Source organism: Rhipicephalus microplus, chromosome 2 (assembly GCF_043290135.1).
Source record: "Rhipicephalus microplus isolate Deutch F79 chromosome 2, USDA_Rmic, whole genome shotgun sequence".
Taxonomy (NCBI): Eukaryota; Metazoa; Arthropoda; class Arachnida; order Ixodida; family Ixodidae; genus Rhipicephalus; species Rhipicephalus microplus.
Genome location: NC_134701.1, coordinates 61,593,246 through 61,617,256, shown reverse-complemented (window position 1 = coordinate 61,617,256; position 24,011 = coordinate 61,593,246).

The following is a 24,011-nucleotide window of genomic DNA, read 5'->3' as shown; positions in this document are numbered from 1 at the left end:
CTAAGAGGACGGTGTATGTTATGACAGCACCGAGAATCTGTAAAGAAAAGACAAAAAGTGCATGTTATACACTCGCACATTTTTGTAATAATTGACAAATAGCTTGAAATATTTTGCTATGGTTGCTCGTGTTTGGATAAGTTTGGTTATTATTCATGTCTGAAATATTTTACAAGGTACTTAAAAAATGTTCGTATAAAAAAAAACGCAAAAAGAAGGCACAAGCTGTACCATGTACCAAAAACAGGCACTACCGATCAATACACAACGCATATAAGAAGATCCAGCAGCTAGCGCGCTGAAATATGAGCGGATATGGGAGAGCTGCGCTGTGGTATGATCTATGACCATGCGACCTGCACAAGTACTTCTTTTCCTGCCGTACAGCATTACACTTTACAAAAATTTTCTAAGCACCCAATAGACGCACTGCCTCACTCCTTTCTCATGTTTTCTGTTAACCCATGCAAGTGTAAGTGCTGCTCTGCGTCAAACGCCGAACCGATGGGTGATCTTGATTGATTTGTGGGGTTTCACGTCCCAAAACCACCATATGATTATGAGAGACGCCGTATTGGAGGGCTCCGGAAATTTCGACCACCTGGGGTTCTTTAACGTGCACCCAAATCTGAGTACACAGTGAGTGAGTGAACAACTTTATTCCCTTCTTGCAGGCCTACAACATTTCCGCCTCTATCGAAATTGCAGCCGCGACAGCTGGGATTTGATCCCGCGACCTGCGGGTCAGCAGCCGAGTACCTTAGCGACTAGACCACCGTGGCGGGGCGAACAGATGGGTGATCTTCACCGACTCCAAGGAAGCACTATAAATACTGTTCAGCCTCTTAAGGAAACAAATTATCACCCAATTTCATCCTATATAGCGTACGTACACCACTTGGTTATCACCGCAGGTTACGTCATCACATTTCAATGTATGCCAGATCATTGCCGTATACTGGCCAATGAAAAAGCAGATGAAGTGGCCCGCAACAGACTTCGAAAGCAGAACTACAGGTGAACCTATTTCACTAGATCAGATGCTTGCCAGCTGGCTAAAAAGCTTTATTGTGAAGAAAAAAAGAGGCTCTAGAACCCCCCGATGGATCATTATACTTTCCTTCACTCTATCGACCTCATCTAGGAACTAGACTTCCATCCCGAATCCCATGACACCGGGAAACACTCTACCACTGTTTCCGGCTGAACAGTGCTTAATGGAAACAATTTACGGTATCGCTTCCGTCAAACAGACAGTCCATACTGCAATAGCTGTGGCTTCATAGACACTGTAAAACATATCTTGTTTGAGTGCCGAGCGTATGCCGATGAGCTTGCGCTCTAAGAACACTGCATGCATCTGTTAACCCAAAGAACTTTATAAGTTTATTGTGTCCTGTGCCCTTTCCCCAGCTTCCCGCAACAGAGATATGCAATGAAACTTGTATTCAAGTATTTAGACAATATCGATCCGCTAGACAAACTGTAGTGGCGCCTTGAAAAATTGTAATACGTTATTCTGTCAGCAAACGTCCCCGCTCAAGAGACCAAAAAAAAAAAAACGTCCGTATATTACTTTTTTCTTTCCGTTTATTTTTTTACATTTTCTCTCTCTCTCTTCTTGTCTTTCAGTCCCCAATCCCCTTGCCGACGCAGAGTAGCAAGTCAGCGATATGCACACGCTGGCTAACTTATCTACTTTTCAATAAAGGGATCTCTCTCTCTATTTCTCTCTTGCGCAAAGCGCACTGAATTAAGTGACTAAGTGACTGAATTAAAAGAGCCATGGAGATAAGCCTTAGGACCTTCCGAGGCAATTACGCTACCCACGTGAACATTACAGTTTCTTCTGATACTTGCGTGGCCACTGGAGATAACGCTGCAATATTCGACTGCACCTGCATTATAGCTGACGGGCGAAGGGTCTGGTACATCAGGCACATGCCCTCCGTTTTTTTTTTCGCTATAGCATAGAGAGCAAAAAGTTAGCATTTCATGGGCGTGCCCTCCACAAAATCAAGAAGGTGCCCCCCCCCCGCTTGGAAAAAAATGTCTGTCTACGCGTTTGGATGTGCGTCACCACTTGGACGTTTTTAAAGACTATAGTCTTTCTTGGGGACCTTCGACGGAAAAGTTTTGGTCTGTCTGTCTGTCCGTCTGTCTGTGTGTACATTTGTCTGTTTGTCCGCCCTAACGATACATCGAACGGCACCAAACGGCCAACCCCATCTGCAGTGGCCACCATTATGGCTCAAGGTTTAGCGTTCATAGTTGTGCGATTGTCAATTAAAAAAGCAAATATTGCGCATATCTGAGGCGGCATAACAACATGTCTATGTTTTTTATGTCTACCTTCATACTAGAAGAGGCACACACAAGTAACTCTAAGGACTGTAGCGTTTAACGCGCTGCGCTGACAGTGCAACGCGATGCTCAAGGTGTTTCCAACGCTTTGCTACGACGGCACGGTGGTGGCACCTGCCCGTCGCTTTGCATTCTACACCTTATCACCTCCAAGACTGGCACGCATCTTTCTCTGTGGTCGCGCGCGCCTTCGTTTTCGAAGATAACTGCCAGATGGCGCTTGTGTCTAATGTGCCTAGATGCGCTTGTTTGCCTCCGCTACACGCTCGAGGCACTCTAACGCAGCGCCTTCAGAATACCATTCACCGATTTTCTTGAGCAGAACATCAAATGAACGTTTTGTTAACTCTGTCCACGCGCAAGACAATCGTTTTTGGACGACATTTACAGTGTAACATACAGATTCGGGCCAATTATTTTACACGGCACGGCAGATGCCCCATTTCCCAGTATCAGCGTACAGCGTGCATTGCTTTAATTAAACTTTCACTTTCCCGGACACAAGTTGGAAAAAATTCAGGAGTTTAATCTTCGATACAACGACTTCTGTCTTTGTCAACGTAACGACCACGTGACGAAATGAAATAGCTCTAGTAATTTTATCTCAGAGTGTGAATACCTAGAGAATATAGGAGCATTATTATAAAAAGTCAGATGTGTGTTTTTTTTATTATAGAATCAGCGTGCAGTTTCTTGGAAAGGGGAAAATCAACAATAGATGTATTTGTACCTACAATGTTACAAGTGGAAAGAATGTTCAAGTGCTAAACAACATTTACTGTTTCATAGCAAGTATAATTTTGTAGGACATTGGTGTTGCGTATTTTAGCTTATGAAATCACGCGTGTTAATTGCCAACGCATGGTGTGCTTAGACCCACATGTATATTTATTGCATTTATAGACCCAAATATTTTATGTGTTTCACCCATGTGCAAATTAGAATAAAAGAAATTGTTTGCTAGTACGAAGTAGAAAGGCCCACCCCAACCCCCTGAAGAGCAAGCGTTTGTGAATGAAATGTCTTGAAAGTAGATATTGCAGTGTGACTTACTTGTGTTGACGTAGACAGGTCGATCTCAAAAAAGCCGCAAGCACTGTATTTTAGGTCAGCGGGCTTCAAGGACTCGACGAGCATGCGCAGCTGTGGTAGAAAAGGATAAATGGGTTTGATTATGATTCGATTTAGTAATTTCCATTTACGCATGAGCACACGCACAAATACAGACGCTGTATTCATAAGAGAACACACGCTGCATAATTAAGCACGAAAACTTAAGTTGTCGCACATTTTGAAGTTTCTTATACTGAGCTGCCCATGCAAACTGCCGACTGTGGAAACTGTCAATATCTAATGTGACATTTCGCCCCTTTGCGCGTTTATTCCTTCACACACGCATTCATAAAATTCACTCACTTATGGAAGAGCATGATGTCTTCGGCTAAAGGCTAGTGCACACCGGCGACTAGCAGGGGTCGTTCGATAATTCGCAACTGGTCTCAAAGAGTCACGAACGGTCGCAAATGGTCGCAAAGTGACTGCTTTGGCTAGTCGCTTCCTGACTGATTTTTCAGTCGCGCGACTGCAGTCGACAAGCTGCTGGAACCAATCAGCGATGGTCAATTTTTGTTCATTTAGTTTTTTTTTCATTGCGCTCACCTTCTGCCGCCAGATACAAACGAGTGCTTTCCTGTGGGTCTCTAGCACCATGGCCACCTCGGAATACTTGCCTTGGAGAAGGCGGGGCGCAGCAGCTCGAGCAAAGTGTTGAATTTACGTGGCGGCATTCGCAAGAAGATAAACACCGTCAAAGTAACGAGAAAATAAATTGTGCACTATCTTTACCCCGTATTCAGAATCGTTTTAGATGCGGAAGCATCTTATACTCGCGCCTTATAGTGCGCCGTCCGCGCCGTCCGCACCGCTTCTCGAACATTCGACAGCTGACGCGCGCGCATGCGCCGTCGCGCCGTCGCCCACTCTTCCACCATCTGTGCATCCCTTCCTCCTCTACACACCACGCGCGCTTCACTACTCCACCATCTGTGCACCCTTCCTCCTCTACACACTGCGTTCGACATCTACAATTCTCCTGATTCTCCAGTGGACGCGCATGTGGCGTCGCGCTTCGAGAACATTCAACAGCTGACAGTGCATGCGCCGTCGCGCTGTATATATGCTCAAGGTCGGCGCTCGCTCGCTCAGTTGCCGCTCGTCGGTTGGTTTGTACGGCGCGTCGACGTCCAAGGTCGCGGTGAAATGAATTCCAACGAATCCACAAACACAATGCTCGACGTCCCTTCGACCAGCGCCGCCCTTTCGCATACGTGTGTACGTGTTCACTCATTTACCACCCCCTCCTACAACCACGTTAACTAATTTAGCCATCGACCCAAGTAAGTCGCAATTTAACACCCCATTTCACAACCACGTTAACCAATTTAGCCATCGACCCAAGTAAGTCGCACTTTAACACCCCGTTAACCAATTATATGCTCCGCATCCTCCTCAGTGTTCCCCCGAGGGAAGCTGCGGGCAATTTTTTTTTTGTTTTGAACTTGACTTGTCGTCGCCTTCAATGCAGCGCGTTTGGAACGCGTTTGTGCTTCATGCCTTAGCAACGGCTGAAGACACAGCGTTAGAGACGCGTTTGTGCTGCATTGGAGGCTCTGGCAAGTCAAAATAAAATCAAGAGTGTTTCTGAATACGTACGACTCTCGGAAATACTCCTCGTCGTCTCAGCGCAGCTCGGGAAGCAGGTGGCTTGCATCGCCGGCCAACCGTCGCGATCGCAGGGATGGTCACACCTACCACCGACTTTTTTTTTTCTTTGGATGCATCTGTGCTGCCAGCGCTGACACCATGGCACAGCGCACCAGCACCATGCCAATCTCTTGTTCTTCGCTTGAATCGAACTTCTTGACGCTGTTGGGAACGCTGTGCGAGAACGGACGAAATGCGGCGCGCTCAGTTTTCTCCGCTCACTCAGCTGGCGGCGATCAGCTGACCGGCGCCGGTCTCCAGAGTTCTCGCTGATAACGAGATCCAGACGTGACTCTCCAGTTTTGCGTTTTCCGGTTACTCGCATGCAGCCTCTGCCGGTGTGAACGTGAGTAGCTTTTTGGTCGCCAGTCGTGAATGGTCGCGCAACCACTGCTAGTTGCTGGTGTGCACCAGCCTTATGACTTTAAAATATCCCATAAGCGTTGCCTAGAAATAAGAGTGTTGAGGCTGCAATCACAGTAAATCATTCGCCCCATTCGCTCCAAACAGTTTCTATCAAGGGGGCTCGTCATCAACATTAGCAAACAATTCTTCACTTCAGTACGAGGCCTCTCCCGCTGATTTACGATTTGCCTTGTGTTGCGTAAGCTGTAGCTTTTTCATACCAATGAATGTCTTAATCTCATCAGCCCCTCTAGCTCTCCGCATTTTTCGCCTATTCTTCCCATTTCTTGATATCCTTTCCAGCGCTACAGCTGGCCATCACTTCTTACGGAATCACATAATGTCTCAGACATTTTTTCAATTTTTTATTTACAAAATACTGTCAACCCTCCTTGAGGATTATTACGGAAGTGTAAAAGATACAAACTTTTTACACGCTAGGCAATGCAGTGGCAATACAAGCAGAGTACATAAGAAACGAACACAAGAGTAATGACATCATGACGTGCAAGCGTCGCGATCATGCTATTATCTAATGCATCCATCATACAGGAATAGCAATACATTGCCAACAACCAATATTAGGTGACCCACCATGCTTTCCTTTTTTTCCCAAAGGGCCGTGGAAAATTTCTGTGGTGGCTGTCTCTTTCTGAAAGCCACTTTAGTGTTCCTGCGAGTTTTGCGCATCTTTCCGCGTTTTCATCGCGCGGAGTATAGTTCTTGACTTAGCAAGTATATTTGTAATTCTCATCCTATAGGTGAGTACTGGTAATACACATAACCACCCTAATACCCGCGTTAGGGCCTATGGTAAATTTCATTCGTTATTTAAAATGTGTGCTCAATACGCCTCGGCCCAACGTCATGATTCGGCGAACTTCCTTTTCATGTATCAGCTCCCATTACAATTCGCGAGTGCTATATTGTGCAAAACCCCGACTCAACATTCACATAAGGTGGTGCTAGGCCGTTGCTTAAGCGATGTGTTTCTGCGGTTTAGGAAAGTTGGTCTTGAATGTCTCGGTATTGCGGGGGAGGGAGAGCCCGCTTCTGAATGCTCGTCGGGTAGTTCAAGTTCATATAGAAAGGAAGCGAAGATGGCTTACGCAACGGGACAACTTAATTCTCTAATAGGACTACGTCAGATAATAGCGGAGTTACCTGAGGTCAGCGAACTCGTCTGGCGTTCGCAAAAGCTATCATGATTAAAAATGGCCTCTACTTAATAATGCATTTTGCGTCGCCTAGCCCCAGGCACAGTTTCGAACGGTGTGTAAAATGCAATAACTCGGCTGGTAGCGCTCTCTTCTATTCCATTTATCTGCTTTCCTTCTCTAACAGTGCGCTTTTTTCCACTGGACTGATTTTTCCGGCACGGAAGGAGGGAAGAAACAGGAAGAGATGGCAGAGAGGTTAACTAGACAGCCTTCTGGTTGGCTACTCTTCACTAGAGGATTAGGAAAGGGGATAAAAAGATAGAGGAGGGAATATACAGTGAGAGGCAGCAAATTAACTGAAGCGTGTGGGACTGCGTCGCAAGTCGAAGGCGTTCAACAAGCCTGTCGTCCTCGAACTGCACAAAAAAGCTTTCACTGACTTGTGGACAGTCAAGAAATGTGGAAAATGCTAAATGAGCACCTAGACAAAAAGTAGCTGATCATACAGCCACCGCAATGCGTTGGAAAGTATTTGTCTTTCCGAGGCAAAATCAGGACGGTGATGCAGGGCTCAATGTTTTCTTCGGTGCCGCAACATCAGAATCAGGAATGGTTTCATTTAGTCATGGAATAAATACGCTATTTGTGTATACAGAAGAAGGTTCCATAGCCATAGACTAAATCCGGACCTCCTATAGTATTGAATATACAGAAAATTATTTGAGTCAGCAAACAGTGCAACAGATTGATTGATGTGTAGGGTTTAACATCCAAAAACCACCATATGATTATGAGAGGTGCCGTAGTGGAGGGCTCCGGAAATTTCGACCACTTGGGCTTCTTTAACGGACACCTAATTGTAAGTACATGGGCCCACGGCATTTTCAACTCCATCGAATATGCAGCCGTCACAGCCGCGATTAAATCCCGTGACCTGCGGGTCAACAGCCGAGTACTTTAGCCACAAGACCGCCACGGCGGGGCAAGCAGTAATACAGAAGACAAGCAGGAAAATACACCGCACGCAAAAAAAAGAGTTTTAATAAAGTAACACGATAGCAAGAAGTAGCAAAAAGGACTGAAACATCGTAATAAATTCGAACTTTCTTAATAGTTTTCACATAGTTATATGGTAAAAGAAAGTACAAAATGAACAACGCGAAAAAATACGAAAAAGTGAGATCTAATTTCAGCAATTTATAATGATCATGCGATGCTTCGTAATAAACAGATTATGAGAACGCATCAAAGAGAACGAGAGTGACCAAAATTATGAGGATTGCGGAATGAATGGTAAGAAAGTTTTTATTTCTTTTTTGAACACGCCGACTGATTGTGAGGTTATAACTTTAGGAGTTAACAAATTCTAAATACTGATTCCAGAGAAGCGGGTTGTTGCTTTGCCAGAGTTAGTATGAACTAAAGGTAAGATAAAATTGCGATTGTTTGCAAAACTTGTCAAGTTTTTATTCTGTAAACTTGATGAAGGAATTATAACTAAAGGAAGGTGACTTTTTATTTGCTTAAAAAGAAGTACTTCTAGAATAAATATGAAAGTGTTATTCACATTTAGGATACTGTTGGCACGCAGGAATGCTTTGGCGTCAATGTGGTAATGACTGCGGGTAAGTGTTCTAACGGAGTGATTTTGCATAGTTTGAAGAGATACGAGATGACTATAGGTATTGTCTCAAGAAGTGATGCAGTAATTATCATAAGAATGAACGAAGGCGTAGTAGAAGAAAAATAATGTAAAATGAGAAATTATGTCGCAGGATTCACTAAAGCACGTATTACACGCAGCAACTCCGATTGTAAATGATTCCGTAAATGCAACTACCTACCAAACGCGACGGAGAAGCAAAGACACGCGTCGATGAAGGCCGGATGAAGGCGAGAATGGGAATGAAGGGTCCACTTTAGGCAGTCTGGTATGTGTTGAGCTTGACGCATTCCACTTTGTCGGTGTAAGGCTGCGGACCAATTGTCGAATCTGTCATGCAGTGTGTATTCTTGCAAGCAGAATTTGAAGGACATTTGCTTCCTGATTTGATGTGTGAGCAGCATTATTTGCAGAATCAATTCCACTGATACCACAATGTACAGGGAACCTGTGAAAGTCAATTTCGTGGCCTTCTTGTATTACGTGATAGAGAGGTTTGACTATTTCCTTCGTCCACTGTTCCACATGAGAGAACTAACCTCAACCTCTGTAAGACTGATTTTGAGCCTGGAAACACAGCCCATTTATTAGGCATTTTTTCAGAATCGGCGAATTTCTGTACATTGAGCAGAGCCGCAAGTACTGACGCGGTAGACGTCTTCGTCGTCGCTTGTGAAGACTTAGAACATAGATTTACCCCTTGTGATGCTATAACCACCGCTCCACCAGAGCTGGACGATGTAGCCATGCGGATAGATGTGCACGTGCTTACCGCAGTAGACGTAGGCTCAATCATTTTAGGACATGTGTCCACAGGTATTACTTTCTCCGCACTCCTGGGATCGTTAGGGGAAATATTAGGCGGCTAGGTAAAGTTTCACTACGGACGAAGCTTTGGCTTTTACGCTCTTGCATGTGCCGCAGTAAATGATGAGCAACGCTTGGAGAGAGGGGCGCTATATGTCGTGCGAGGTCTTTAAGCAGCGAGGCTCACCAGGGGCTGAGAAGGGGCACTGGCATAGTGCCAGAGGTACGTACGAATGGTCTTGATGATAATGTGTGTCGTGATCAAATAACTGTGAGCGAGATATGGAGATAGTTTCAGCCATTCAAACCCTGCAAGGTCATCATCATCATCATCATCATCATCATCATCATCATCAGCCTGACTACGTCCACTGCAGGACAAAGGCCTCTCTCATGTTCCGCCAGTTAACCCGGTCCTGTGCTTGCTGCTGCCAATTTATACCCGCAAACTTCTTAATCTCATCTGCCCACCTAACCTTCTGTCTCCCCCTAACCCGCTTCCCTTCCCTGGGAATTCAGTTAGTTACCCTTAATGACCGGCGGTTATCCTGTCTACGCGCTATATGCCCGGCCCATGTCTATTTCCTCTTCTTTATTTCAACTATGATATCCTTAACCCCCGTTTGTCCCCTAATCCACTCTGCTCTCTTCTTGTCTCTCAAGGTTACACCTACCATTTTTCTTTCCATTGCTCGCTGTGTCGTCCACAATTTAAGCTAAACCCTCTTTGTAAGTCTCCAGGTTTCTGCTCCGTAGCTAAGTACTGGCAAGATACAGCTGTTATATACCTTCCTCTTGAGGGATAGTGGCAATCTACCTGTCATAATTTGAGAGTGCTTGCCGAATGTGCTCCACCCCATTCTTATTCTTCTAGTTACTTCAATCTCGTGGTTCGGCTCTGCGGTTATTACCTGCCCTAAGTAGACATAGTTTTTTACAACTTCAAGTGCACTATTACCTATCTCGAAGCGTTGCTCCTTTCCGAGGTTGTTGTACATTACTTTCGTTTTCTGCAGATTAATTTTAAGACCCACCTTTCTGCTCTCCCTGTTCAACTCCGTAATCATGAGTTGCTATTCGTCCCCTGAGTTACTCAGCAATGCAATGTCATCGACGAAGCGCAGGTTACTAAGGTATTCTCCATTAACTCTTATTCCTAACTGCTCCCATTCTAGGCTTCTGAAAACCTCCTGTAAGCACGCGGTAAATAGCATTGGGGAGATAGTGTCCCCCTGCCTTACACCCTTCTTGATTGGTATTCTCTTGCTTTCTTTATGAAGCACTATGGTAGCAGTTGATCCCCTGTAGATTTCTTCCAGAATGTTTATATATACTTCATCTACGCCCTGATTCCGCAGTGTCTGCATGACGGCTGATATTTGTACTGAATCAAACGCCTTCTCGTAATCTATGAAGGCTATGTATAGTGGTTGGTTATACTCGGAGGATTTCTCTATTACCTGGTTGATAGTATGAATGTGGTCAATTGTTGAGTAGCCTGTTCGAAATCGTGCTTGTTCCTTTGGTTGATTGAATTCTAATGTTTTCTTTACTCTGTTAGCAATTACCTTTGTAAATAGCTTGTATACTGCAGAGAGCAAGCTGATCGGCCTGTAATTCTTCAAGTCCTTGTCATCTCCTTTCTTATGTATTAAGATGATGTTAGCGTTCTTCCAAGACTCTGGTACTCTTCCCGTCAGGAGACACCTCGTAAACAGGGTGGCTAGTTTTTCTAACACAATCTGTCCTCCATCTTTCAGCAGATCTGATGTTACCTGATCCTCACCAGCAGCTTTGCCTCTTTGCATGCTCTCCAAAGCTTTTCTGACTTCTTCTATCATTACTGGTGGGGTGTCATCTTGGTTACTGCTAGTTCTTATAGTATTAAGGTCGTGGTTGTCTCCGCTACTGTACAGATCTCTGTAAACCTCTTCCGCTATTTTAACTATCCTATCCATATTGGTAGTTATTTTGCCTTCTTTGTCCCTTAGTGCATACATCCGACTTTTGCCTATCCCAAGTTTCCTCTTCACTGCTTTGACGCTTCCTCCGTTTTTCAGAGCGTGTTCAATTCTCTCCATGTTATACCTTCTTACATCGCATACCTTACGTCTATTAATCTACTTCGAAAGCTCTGCCAGTTCTATTTTGTCTGTTGTACTTGAAACTTTCATGATTTGACGCTTTTTAATTAGGTTCTTCGTTTCCTGGAAAAGCTTGCCAGTGTCCTGTCTAACTACCCTGCCTCCAACTTCCACTGCACACTCCGTAATAATACTCGTCAGATTATCAATCATTGTATCTACGCTAAGGTTGGTTTCCTCACTAAGAGCCGAGTGCCTGTTCTGCAGCGACACTCTGAATTCCTGTACTTTCCCTCTCAGTGCTAGCTCATTGATCGGCTTCTTGCGTATCAGTTTCTGTCATTCTTTCTTCAAGTCGAGGCAAATTCGAGACCGTACCATTCTATGGTCACTGCATCGTACCTTGCCAACCACTTCCACATCCTGCACGATTCCTGGGTGTACCCTCATTATAAAGTCTATTTCGTTCTTATTTTCGCCAATACGGCTCCTCCATGTCCACTTGCGGTTTTCTCGTTTTCGGTAGAAGGTATTCAAAATCCGTAAATTATTGCGTTCTGCGAACTCTACTAGTAGCTCTCCTCTGGCGTTTCTAGTACCGATGCCATAATCTCCTACTGCCTGGTCTCCAGCCTGCTTCTTCCCTAGCTTTGCATTAAAGTCGCCCATCACTATAGTATACTGTGTTTTTACCTTATTCATTGCCGATTCCACGTCTTCATAGAAGCTTTCAACTGAAGCGTAATCATGGCTGGATGTAGGCGCGTAAGCCTGTACTACCTTCATCTTGTATCTTTTATTCAGTTTAATTACGATACCTACCACCCTTTCATTTATGCTATAGTATTTCTCTATGTTGCCAGCTATGTTTCTGTGAATTAGGAACCCCACTCCCAGTTCTCTTCTGTCTGCCAAGCCCCGATAGCAAAGGACGTGCCCATTCTGTAGCACCGTATAGGCCTCATCTGTCCTCCTAACCTCACTGAGCCCTATTATATCCCATTTAACACCCTCTAGCTCCTCGAATAGTACAGCTAGACTTCCCTCACTAGATAAGGTTCTAGCGTTAAACGTTGCCAAGTTCAGGTTCCAGTTCAGGTCCCATTGGAACCTGCGAGGTACCCAATGCATATCCTGAGAGCTCGAGATTGAATGCCCTGAATTGCGTGCGAATTAGTCTTGCTGGTGTTGGATATTTCATGTATGCTGTTCCACAGAAATCCAATGAACAATTCCCTGCACCGTAGCCCAAAGGTGTGGCCACTACCGGCGTTTCCTTTCTGCAAGGACTCTGATCTAAACTAGGGGCGTATAGCAGATGGCTGCTTTTTCACGTAGTCAATATGTGGAGTCCAAGACAGTTTTTTGTCTATCAGGGCTTCCAGAACCTGTGGCTTCTTCTTAATGATATAAGTTCTCATCTATATAGTATGCCGTAAGCAGATATTTACTTCAGGGTGAGTGCTACCACTGCACAATTTCCACAGGACAGCTGTTGTTTACCATTCCAGCGTGACGATGTGGTGGTTGCCTTCTGAAAGTGGGCGCAAAGCTGAAGCCTTCTCACACCTGATGTCCAAATGCAGATGTCATCAGCCTAGATACAAAATCACACAGCGCTTAATAGCTGTTGAATCAGTTCAATGAGGGTTCAATGAGCACACCGCCTTGAGAGACTCCTCGGTTATAGTGTAGTGTTGGACACGTAGAATGGTCTAATTTTTAAGGAACCACAGACGCACATACATATCTGGCCACCACGACCTACTGCTTCTGAAGCAGTAAGAATGGCTTTACAGGAGACGTCATCGTAGGCCCCCTTGACGCCTGGAAACAGAGAAGCACACAGTATTTTACAGGCTTTGTTCTGTTCTTCATATGCCGCCAAATTAACTACGCTGTCGGTTGATGAACAGACGGACCTGAATCTGGTCATGCCAGAAATTTCCTCAACGCTACGCTTTATTAGGATGGCCACTGAAGCAAGAGGTGTACGTGCGAGCTATTAGAAAGTCAACCAGAGTGGTATAATGCATTGGTCAGGTGTTTATCGTTACCGCCGTTCTAGGGTAGAATTGGAAAAAACCCTTTTAAGGTGTTCGCTCTAGTGATTAATGTGAATTCTCTGCTGCTACGCATTCGTGCATGTGTCATGATACCAGTGCAATGAACACAATAGCCCTGCGTACTGAAGTGCTTCCAAGTGCCGTGCCTACATCAGATGACTGCAATAAAAAATAAAAAAAAGCGGATAGCCTGTAGGGGTTACGACGCTCGCCTTCGGTTCATGGGTACACAGATTGGAGTTTCGCCTCACCGACAATTTCGAATTTGATCAATAACTTCTCTTCCTTTCCTCCCCTCTCTATACTCGTTCTCTTGCTCATGAGAGAGTTCCATGCCGGACAAATTGGTGGTCGTGTTCAGGGAGCGAAGCACAAAAAAAAGTGGAAAAGTGCGCGTGCCTGTTGATGATGATGGCAACTTTGTACGACACATGGTGAACCTCCAAGCATAACAGCTCTATCGTAGAACTTCAGCTGTTCCTTCATCTGCTCGGTCTCAGTGTCACACGCTTCACTGCGACTCTGGCGGGTGCGTTAGGTGAAAACCATTATGCATCACTGTCACGTGAAAGCCAAGCGCTACATTTCTGTACCTCATGCAGTCTCTCATCGTGCAAGTTGTGCAATATGTACTGTGTGCGTACGTCTATGCCATACCATGGAACAATTACAGAAGCGACGCCTTTCTCTTTGCCGTCCCAACTCAAACGTAATGAGTTACCATTACAGTTCCAGTGATTCTGAACGGAAGAGTAGAGTTCCTTCGTATCTCGTTGCTTGGAACGCCGCTCCGCACAACATTGCGAAGGTTTTAGTGAGTCACAGTCTTTGTCTGGTTGAGTAAAACGTTGGTAAGCCCGAGTTCGAGTGAACCCTTAGCGCAAGATACATTTCTTGAGTGATTCTGAGCAAGCGCCACCTCTCATTACTGACTTATGATCCTATAAGGTGACCAACCAGCGTTATTATGAACCTTTTACCGACTTACCTTTGAATTCGTCTTTTCACACAACGGTTTGCGTATCGTTATAAAGCGGCATTTGCTTCAGCGAGGATAAATGACAAAGTTATCAGCGAACATGAGTACTTTCTTTTGGCGTCACAGAAGGCATGCGAATCTCAGAGTACAATGCTTGGCGACCACTTTTCTTGACAGCACTGTGGAAGCTGCAGTAACAAACCGCATGCCTTCTATAGCCTCACTGAAGTAAATGCCATGCTATTTATCGTGATGCTCAAACCGTTGTGGGAAGTCGTGAGTAAAAGAAATACAGTGACTGTTCGCTTCGCAGGAATGCCTTCCTTTTCCTATCAGTTTTTCGACAGCACCACCTTCTCAATGCGCCAGTTTTGGAAATCAAAATGGCGTCCATAACGTAGTCAGCCATTGTGCGGCCGCAAACGCGTTGTTCAATTCTCCAAGGAAAAAAAAACGTGGCTGATTCTTCTTTTTCAGGAATTAGTCTAACACGAAAGAGAAACGTGTGCTTGCAGAGGTAGTTGAGCATTCATTGCACATTGTTTCACCACAAGGGCGAAGGAATGAAGGTTACAGCAACAAATTGCAATGTCAGGCGAAGAGCAACAAGCAGTTCTTAACTATCAGCACAAACCTCAAGCAGACAGCAAGCTCGAAATGAACATACACAGATCAAGCACAGAAAAACAATTATCACAATTCTTACTTCGTGTGCGAGCAGCGCGCTCCTTTCGTAAACGCGGTCGTGGCAGCGAACTAATTGTCCGTGCTCTTTTTAGCTGCTCTAACTTCAAATCACACTTGCAGTGGAAGCACGAGGGGTACGAAGCACCCGCATCCAGATTTAAGCACGTGCGCGAGTGAGCCACCACGCCAGAGAGCGCTCTTTGACTACGCCACGTGGAGGCGCGCGTGGGGTGCCGCACGACCACCTTTAGCGCGCCCGTCGTTTCATCTCGGTACTAAAGCGCGCAGAGGTTTCCTAGCTCGGAGGACTGCCAGCGGTACATGGTGTATATAAATGACTTGCTGTCAACATGGTGCAGCGACGCGCACGGAGGAGTACGAGGTCGCTGGTTCGGCGCCTCACTTCGAAACCTTTTTTTTTGTTTTCCCCCCTTTGCGATTGTGTTAGTAAACATATTAAAACGTCACATCTGTGACGAAAATACGTCATGGAGCCGTAGTAGACACCGGCACATCCCAATTTCGTGTTAGAAATATGCTTGTAATAAGGTACTAAACGCTGAACCATGACTGAACTATAGAAATGGCTCTCCCGTTCATGACATTTATGAATAGGTTTTGCTAAACGCGTTACAGTTGCGGACGAGCAAAACCGAAAGCAACCGCTGACCGCCGTACTACTTGCGGAGCAACACGAATGTGCGAAACCTTCGTCGCTCTAGTGTCGAGGTTAGCATGGATGCAATGTTTATTCAGTTGAAACGTGAGCGGGGGAGAAGGAGGGTAATAAGAATTTTTTCCAGAAACCCTTTCATGGGACGTCGTTAATAAAAGTGTATCGTGCGAGTTGCATATATTATAAAAAAATCACCAGACCTGCGCGGAATGCGCAGTTCAGTAACAGCGAAAGCTGGAAGAGCGGACTTTCAGAGCCTTTTTTAAAGCTCTTTGGGTAAATGTTTGAAGAATACTTCCTGGTTACCCACTACGCCATAAATAACCATATTTCCTGTGAAGTAGACCGGCATTCACTATGCTGTCCTTCGTCATTCTTCGGAGAAGCATGGTATTCGCTAAACACTTGCAACAAATTTTGTGCTGCTTGAAGTAGCTACGTGCCATAAGGAAAGTGTGTTAAAGAACAAGCTTTTGTAATGGGTTGGAGCATTGGGAAACCCACCCGTTACGCTTTACGCCTGGTTGTCTCTTTGCTGTTCTGAGGCGCTTTCTTACACATAATAGCGTGATTCCTTTCCCGACATCAAGCCTGCCTAAAGCAAGTTTGCGAATGAGGGTCAAAGACCCGCGTGGCTCAGGTCCTAAAACTGTCACACTCCTTACACCACGCACATTGATTCCCCCACACACACCAACCTGGCCTGTCCGGAGAGAGGTTTAACTGGAAGGCTGTTAAGTTTCCTCGTTCAAACTTCTTCTAACTATTCCCGCCTATTTACTCGCCCTTTTCTGACGCCGCCGAGGTGCCTTAAACATTCCTCCAACAGTAGGCGAAATCCTTTTCCAGCTACAACACCTCGTTGTCGTTTTTGTCCCAGATGAACATCTTGTGTCTCCCTCTGTACGCCGTGGCATGAAGGTTGAGCATTCGCAGCATCGTCCTCATAAACAGTGTTGAGGTCAGAAGAGTTGCTTGTTGGGCAAGTTAGTACATACTTAGATAACCACAGACGAAGCCACAAAACGTCGAAATCGAAAAAAAAACAGTGCAAAAGAAACAGAGAGAGACAGCAGAGACGTGGAAATAGCAACTGACGTTTACTTCAGAGCCAACCTATACCCAAGTCCGTACAACGCGTGCGCAGATAATAACCTAGAAAGCAAACAAAAAAAACAACAAAAACAAGCAAACTAATCTAAGCAAATCACCTATGTGCTAGAAACAAATGTTTGTTTCTAGCACAGAAATGATTTGCTTAGATTAGCTTGCTCGGTTGTTTAGTTTATCTGCCCATCCGTTGTACGAACTTTGGAGAAAAATCTCCCTGCTCTCTGTCTACCTTTCTGCTGCTCAGCTTTTTCCGAGTTGGACGTGTTATGGCTCCTTTTGTAGCTCAAATTTCGCTGAGCCTACTTTGCTGAAAGTGCGCTGAAAGTGCGAAGGCCGGGTCGGCACGCCGGTGTTTTTTTGAAGTTGACACACAGCTCCATTCACTGGCGAGGAGAGTATCTAGACAGAATGGAGCACGTTCATTCCTTAATGTAGACAGGTAGAATCGCTTCCTAGTATTGTTCTTGCAAACTTTACGGTTTTATTCATTTGGAAATCATAATGTTGCTTGACAAACTTTGCAGCAGTAACTTCTGCCCCGTATTTAAAGTCATGTTCCAGAATGGAGTGGACAAATTTTTAGTGCTATGCCAACAGGTTCAAAGTCATGCACATGCACTCACCTGAGCAAACATTTCTTCAGAATAGTTTGCCATCGTAATCCTCTGGATGGCATCAAGTAGCTTGGTAACCTGAAATAATGTAAGCAGATAATAATGTACTTTTTTGAAGAAAAGCTGTCATCCTCGACCTCGTCAAATACTATTTCTGCTATTATATCTGCCACGGAACCAGTCGTCTTGCCACTCGTGTTGCCCCGTCCTCACGCCCTCCTCACTACTGCCATTTTTCATTGTCTGCTGCACTTTCTTTTTCGTCCTCGTTCACTTCCTCGGTAACGAGAACGGCAACAGCGACGCCACTCAGCGCGTGCATCATTTTTCTGTTGGTTATAGCATTGCATGTGTCCACAGATGCCAGGTCACATTAACAGCTCCGATGCTGTATCATGCAATAATGAAATCGAAGGGTGGTGGTAGAGCTAGTCACCGTTCGCTGCGAGACCTCGAGTGGTTCTTGCATTAGGAACCGGATCTCTGCGGCGTGGCCAGCGCGCTAGAGAGATAGAAATGAGGTAAGAAAAAAAGCAATAAGTCTGCATCTAAGAAGACAGCAAGGTGGAATGCAGAGATTGGGGAGTCCAAAATAAAAGTGAGCGGTAAGGTAAAAGACACATCTGCTCTAGAGAGAATTTAGCCTCTATACTTTCTGCGAACGAGTACCCGCCCTACCAAGCGCCCTATTGTGGTACGTTTCCCTCAATTAAAAAAAGCGGAGAATGACCACTGTCCCCAAAATCAGAACCAGCACCTCCAGCACTGCTGCGTTACATTGTGCCTCCAAAGTTTGACTGCCTCCTCTCTATTCGTTCTGTATCGTGTGACAGCAAACTTGGAATAAAAATGTTTGCAGGAATTAGATGGCTACTGTGAGTTTTGTCGAAGCCCGGGTTTCATCCGCTGTCGTTTACTCATGGTTCGACGCAAGAACTTACATCACACCTGGGCGCTGTCCTTGGGAACTAGTGAACACGGTGTTCAAGACTGCGAAGAAGGTGAGGAGGGACGCTATCATGATCGGGATTGAGATCAGTATTCTTTTAGCGTGGATGCATGTCACAGATTCACGAGAGAGAGAGAGAGAGATATGCAAGGAAAAGCAGGGAGATTCAAGGATTTTCTACTACTAGTGTTACCCCCTTACTACTAAAGAAATAGTTGACGATGGACTTCGCCATGAGGACGACGCCTTGCCCTTTTCTCGAGATTTTGGTGCCATGAAAGCCGGGAAAAAGAACCTTTAGAGATGAGGCAGAGCAGGCTTCACGATCTTTCGACAGCATTTGCAGCTCTGAGGACTTGACGCCGCCATAAGGTGAAGCTCATGTGTGAGGCCTAACCTTAACCGTAACACATATATATAGGGGAGCATGACATCTAGACGTTGCCCAGAGCTTCATCGTGCGATGAGTTTTTGAGAGATAGCAGGGTAATGCCTACTTCACCTCGTGATGTGACCAGGCCATGATTTTCTAAGTTTCTGACACTGGACTAGATCTTGGAGGCCCTAATTGAAAGGCGTAATCAACTACGAAAGGCCATCACGGAAGCTGTCGCGAGCATCGAAAGCCTACTGCATCTGCAACTTCCAGAATTAGGTTTGTTGAGGAGTTAACATCGAATTTTAATTGAGCTGTACGAGCTTCTCAAAGCAATCGAGAAGGTAATGAAAGTAGCAGTTTTTATTGTTTGTTTGTTTGTTTATTAATACTGTCAACCCCAGCTGGGGTTTTTACAGGAGTGGAAAACAAATGAAAGAAATGGTCATGAAATACGTTACAAAATAGAGACATACAGCGAACACAGGTATTTACACTAAAAGACAAAGTTAAACACAGGCATGTGCACTTGCATTCTGCGCATAGAAAACAACAATTAACAAAGCGAGAGGCAATATACATTGACATCATGAATTATGACGCATCTATTTCGGAGAAAATAAGCGATTCTAAAGCTGCAGAAAACGCCGTGATAGAGGAAGACATCGCGACTTTGTTTGGTAGTTCATTCCATTCTTTAATTGCCCTCGGAAAGAAGCTGTATTTAAATGCGTCGTTTCGGGTGGCTGGTGGCTGTATATATAAAGTGTGTTTGTGTCTAGAGCGCGGATCTGGAGAAATTTCAAAGAAATCTAATGAGTTGATTTTAACCTGACTACGAATAATGAGGAATAGGAATTTCAAACGGTCATACTTAGTTCTAAGTTCTAAGGCTTGTAGGTTTGCACGGTTGCAAAGATCGGAAGCAGAGTGCATGCGTTGATATTTATTGAATATAAACCTGGCAGCCATTCTTTGAACTTTCTCCAGTTTATGTAGGTTAGTGGTGGTATGAGGGTCCCATACTATTTTACAATATTCAATTATTGGGCGTACTAGCATTTTGTACGCAAGACTTTTTACTTCGGGTGTTGCGTCATGTAACCTTCGCCTCAGACCCCATAGAGTTTTGTTTGCCTTTCTACAGGTGACGTCTACGTGAGTATTCCACCTCAAATCTGGAGTGAATATTAGCCCTAAATATTTATATTCTGTTACCCTTTTTAGATCGTGGGAACCAATATTGTAATTATATTTGAGAGGTACCTTTTTTCTTGTTATGCTCATGCAAACTGATTTTACGGGGTTTAGAACCATCTGCCATTCATTACACCATAGTAAAATTTTGTTTAAGTTGTTGTTCAGGTCTACCTGGTCTCTCAGGGATGTGATCTTGTTATATATAACGCAGTCATCTGCAAACAATCTCACGGGAACAGACAAATCTGAGGGCAGGTCATTTATAAAAATAAGAAATAAAAGAGGCCCCAGAACACTGCCTTGAGGCACACCGGATATAACGGGTCTGGACTTCGATTTAATTTTATTTATTTCTACGTACTGTGTACGAGAATGGAGGTAAGAAATGAACCACTGAGTAATATTTGAGTTTCTGAATATTTCATTTACTTTTAGTAAGAGTTTGGGATGCGAGACCTTATCGAAGGCTTTGGCGAAATCTAAGAATATTAGATCAATCTGTTCCCGTCGATTAATTGCCTGCGCAAAATCGTGAACTGTAACAACAAGCTGCGTTACTGTAGATAATCCCCTTCGAAAGCCGTGTTGCACAGGTGATAATAAATTGTGAGTGTCTAAATAATTAGAGAGATGCTTACACAGTATATGCTCAAGCAGTTTGGAGCAGGTACTCGTAAGAGAGATAGGCCTGTAGTTACCCACTTCAGAAGTGTTCCCACTTTTGTGAACTGGTATTATTTTAGCTTCTTTCCAGGCTACAGGAAATGAGGCTTGATTAATTGAAGTTTGAAAGATTATAGTAAGATACTTTGCGACCCATTGAGCATATCTATATAGAAACTCGTTCGGAATGCCGTCTGGACCAGCGGATTTCTTAATGTCAATGTGTAGAAGAAGGTTTAATACTCCTTCTTCGTTGATTAACGGGTCGAATACCGGAGGGCGATTGGAAGCGTCAGAAAGGGACGGAAGGGTACCATCATCTTCGGTGAAAACAGAAGAAAAAAAAGAATTGAAATTTTCCGCGCGTTCAAGGGCAATTTTTTCATCGACCGGTGTATTCTGTTTCTCGGACGGGTTTACATACCTCCAGAATTTGCTAGGTGCTTCGTACAGAAATTTTTTCAATGTTACATTAAAAAATCTTTCCTTAGATTCCTTGACAAGACGATTTAGATCAAGCCTCATGTTATGAAGTGCAGTCTTGTTCTGGGCACTTGGATCACGAGAACAAGCTTTTCTCTTCCTTTTAATCCTCCGTTTGACATGAATTATATCTCTCGTGATCCAAGGGTTATTTCTTTTGCACTTTTTAAAACTTTTAGGAATAAACCGCCTAATGCATTCCATTGTTATATTATGAAAATATTCCCACAAGCAGTTAGAGGTACCATTTGATTCATAAATAGCAGTGAAGTTACAAAACGACCTTTCAAGAAAATCCAAAACACTAACATCATCGGCAGCTTGAAAGTTCGGATAAGTGATGCCCGATTTCTGCTGTGAGGTGCACGACGACATGCTCATGGACAGTATAATCATCTTGTGGTCTGATAAACCCTCTTCAACAAGGCAATCATTCACATATGAAGTCAAAGCGTTGGATAATAAAATTAAATCAAGTACAGAGGACCGTGTTGCACATACTCTAGTGAACTCATTTACAACCTGATGTAAATTGAAAGAGAATATTAAGTCGAGAAATAAGTCACAAGAAGCATCATGTGAGTCGACGGCCACATGCGAATGCCAATCAATAGCCGGAAGATTGAAATCACCTAGTAAGATGATATTGTCTTTTTCTCTAAAGTGGCTGTCCATGAATCTTCTTAGTTGCAAAATGTACTCAACAGGGGAATTTGGAGGTCTGTAGACCCCACCTATAAACACGGTGCGATTATTTAGTTTTGTTTTAATCCATACGGCCTCAATACCATCTGCTGCGTCCAGGGAACTATAATTAACGCCTTTCTTGACTAAGAAAGCAACTCCACCCCCTCTTCCATCACGATCCCTCCGAACCATTGAGTAACCGGGTGGAGCGATTTCAGTATCAGGTATAATTTCGTGCAACCATGTTTCCGTAATTAAAACAATATCAGGTTCGTGATCGATAACCAAGGCTTCAAGCATATGTGATTTATTTGATACACTTCGGGCATTTAAATTGATTATTTTAAAATTATCTTTCTGTCCCTGTGCCTGTCACTTATCACGTGTTGCATCATCATTTCCAAGCTTGCTTCTTTCGGCACGCGCTTCATTCCAGCAGTAAAGAGTATTGTTTACCTTCAGCTTATCAAAAACAAGTTTTACCTTCTTTCCTGCCTTTCTTTCTTCGATAGCAGAGTCCCAAAGTTTTTTTCTTATTCCCTGTACTCTTTTCGAGAAGTCCTCGCTGATACTGTAACCCGTATCCTTCAGTCTTGAGCACCTCTGCAAGACTTTCATTTTATCCCTATAGTCTGCCAGCCTAAGGATGACGGGGCGAGTTTTGCCAGAATTTTTTTTTCCTATCCTATGAATTCTCTCAATAGACGTTATGTTTACCTTTAGGGTAGAGCTAAAGATTTCTTCGTTTACTTTTTTTAGTAGAGTTTCTTCTTTTTCATTCTCATCTTCTGCTACTCCCCTTATGATAAGGTTGTTTCTTCTCGAACGATTTTCCAAATCGTCCACCTGATCAAGCAGACTAGATGATTTGTCACGACATTCAGCCACAATTGTTTCAAGAGTTGCGAGCCTGCTGCGAGTCTCATCTAAGCTTTGCACCTTAGTCTCAATAACAAGAAGCCGATTTTGCATGTCTAGAATTCTAGTTTCAAACAAATTTTGCTTTTCTTGAACCGCTGTTAGTTTAGACAAAATTTCTTTTTGATTCTGGAGCATTTCTTTGCATACGGCGTCCGTTATAGGCCCCGGATTCAGCTCGACATCGCCAGAAAGACTCAACAACAGACCCACAATAGAAAAACAGTCACATACACAGTCAGCCAAAACTTGTGGACACGGCAGCACTATAAGAGCTATGGAATCGCTACGGAAGCTATCCTTCCGGTCACCAACCTGCATGAACAGCGGTACGTCAGGCGTCATTGTCACGGCGATGCCACCGTGTCCACTGAAGTAGGTAGGCGATGGTCCCAGATTTAAAGCATACAGGCGGACCCTTGTGGGCATGCGTGTTGACGTCATCGTGCTCCCGGGTGGCTGTCCGAAATGATCGTCGATGTGACCAAACTGCTGATTGCAGACACCCTCATGAAGCCGGAAGGGATCACCGCCCACACAGAAGGATGGCGGCAGGCCGGCATCGTAGCGAAGCTCGTCGCTTCCAGTTTGAAAAGATTCCGCGGCGTCTCCGGTTATGAAGCGTAGGCACGCACAAAGGACCTGCATGAACAGCGGTACGTCAGGCGTCATTGTCACGGCGATGCCACCGTGTCCACTGAAGTAGGTAGGCGATGGTCCCAGATTTAAAGCATACAGGCGGACCCTTGTGGGCATGCGTGTTGACGTCATCGTGCTCCCGGGTGGCTGTCCGAAATGATCGTCGATGTGACCAAACTGCTGATTGCAGACACCCTCATGAAGCCGGAAGGGATCACCGCCCACACAGAAGGATGGCGGCAGGCCGGCATCGTAGCGAAGCTCGTCGCTTCCAGTTTGAAAAGATTCCGCGGCGTCTCCGGTTATGAAGCGTAGGCACGCACAAAGGACCTGCATGAACAGCGGTACGTCAGGCGTCATTGTCACGGCGATGCCACCGTGTCCACTCTTTTATAGATCAAATGCAAGCGGAGATGCAAGAAGCCGGCGTTTATGAGCGCCATATCTTTTAGCAAAAATGAGAGCAGACTATATAAGATCGAAGACGCATTAAAAGCTCGGCAAGCTTACCTGAAATCTATAAAACAACGGATGAGAACAGAATCAGAAAGAAAAGTAGTCTCTTCGTTTAGGGCGCTACCGTCAAGCCAATGCTTTATCAATTGCGATATTGTCACACAGAACGTAGACGACTCAATAAAATACTTTCTTCGGTGCATTGGTTCACTCTGGTATAAATTTGAGCGCTAATGTACAACACACAAGAAAAGAGCAC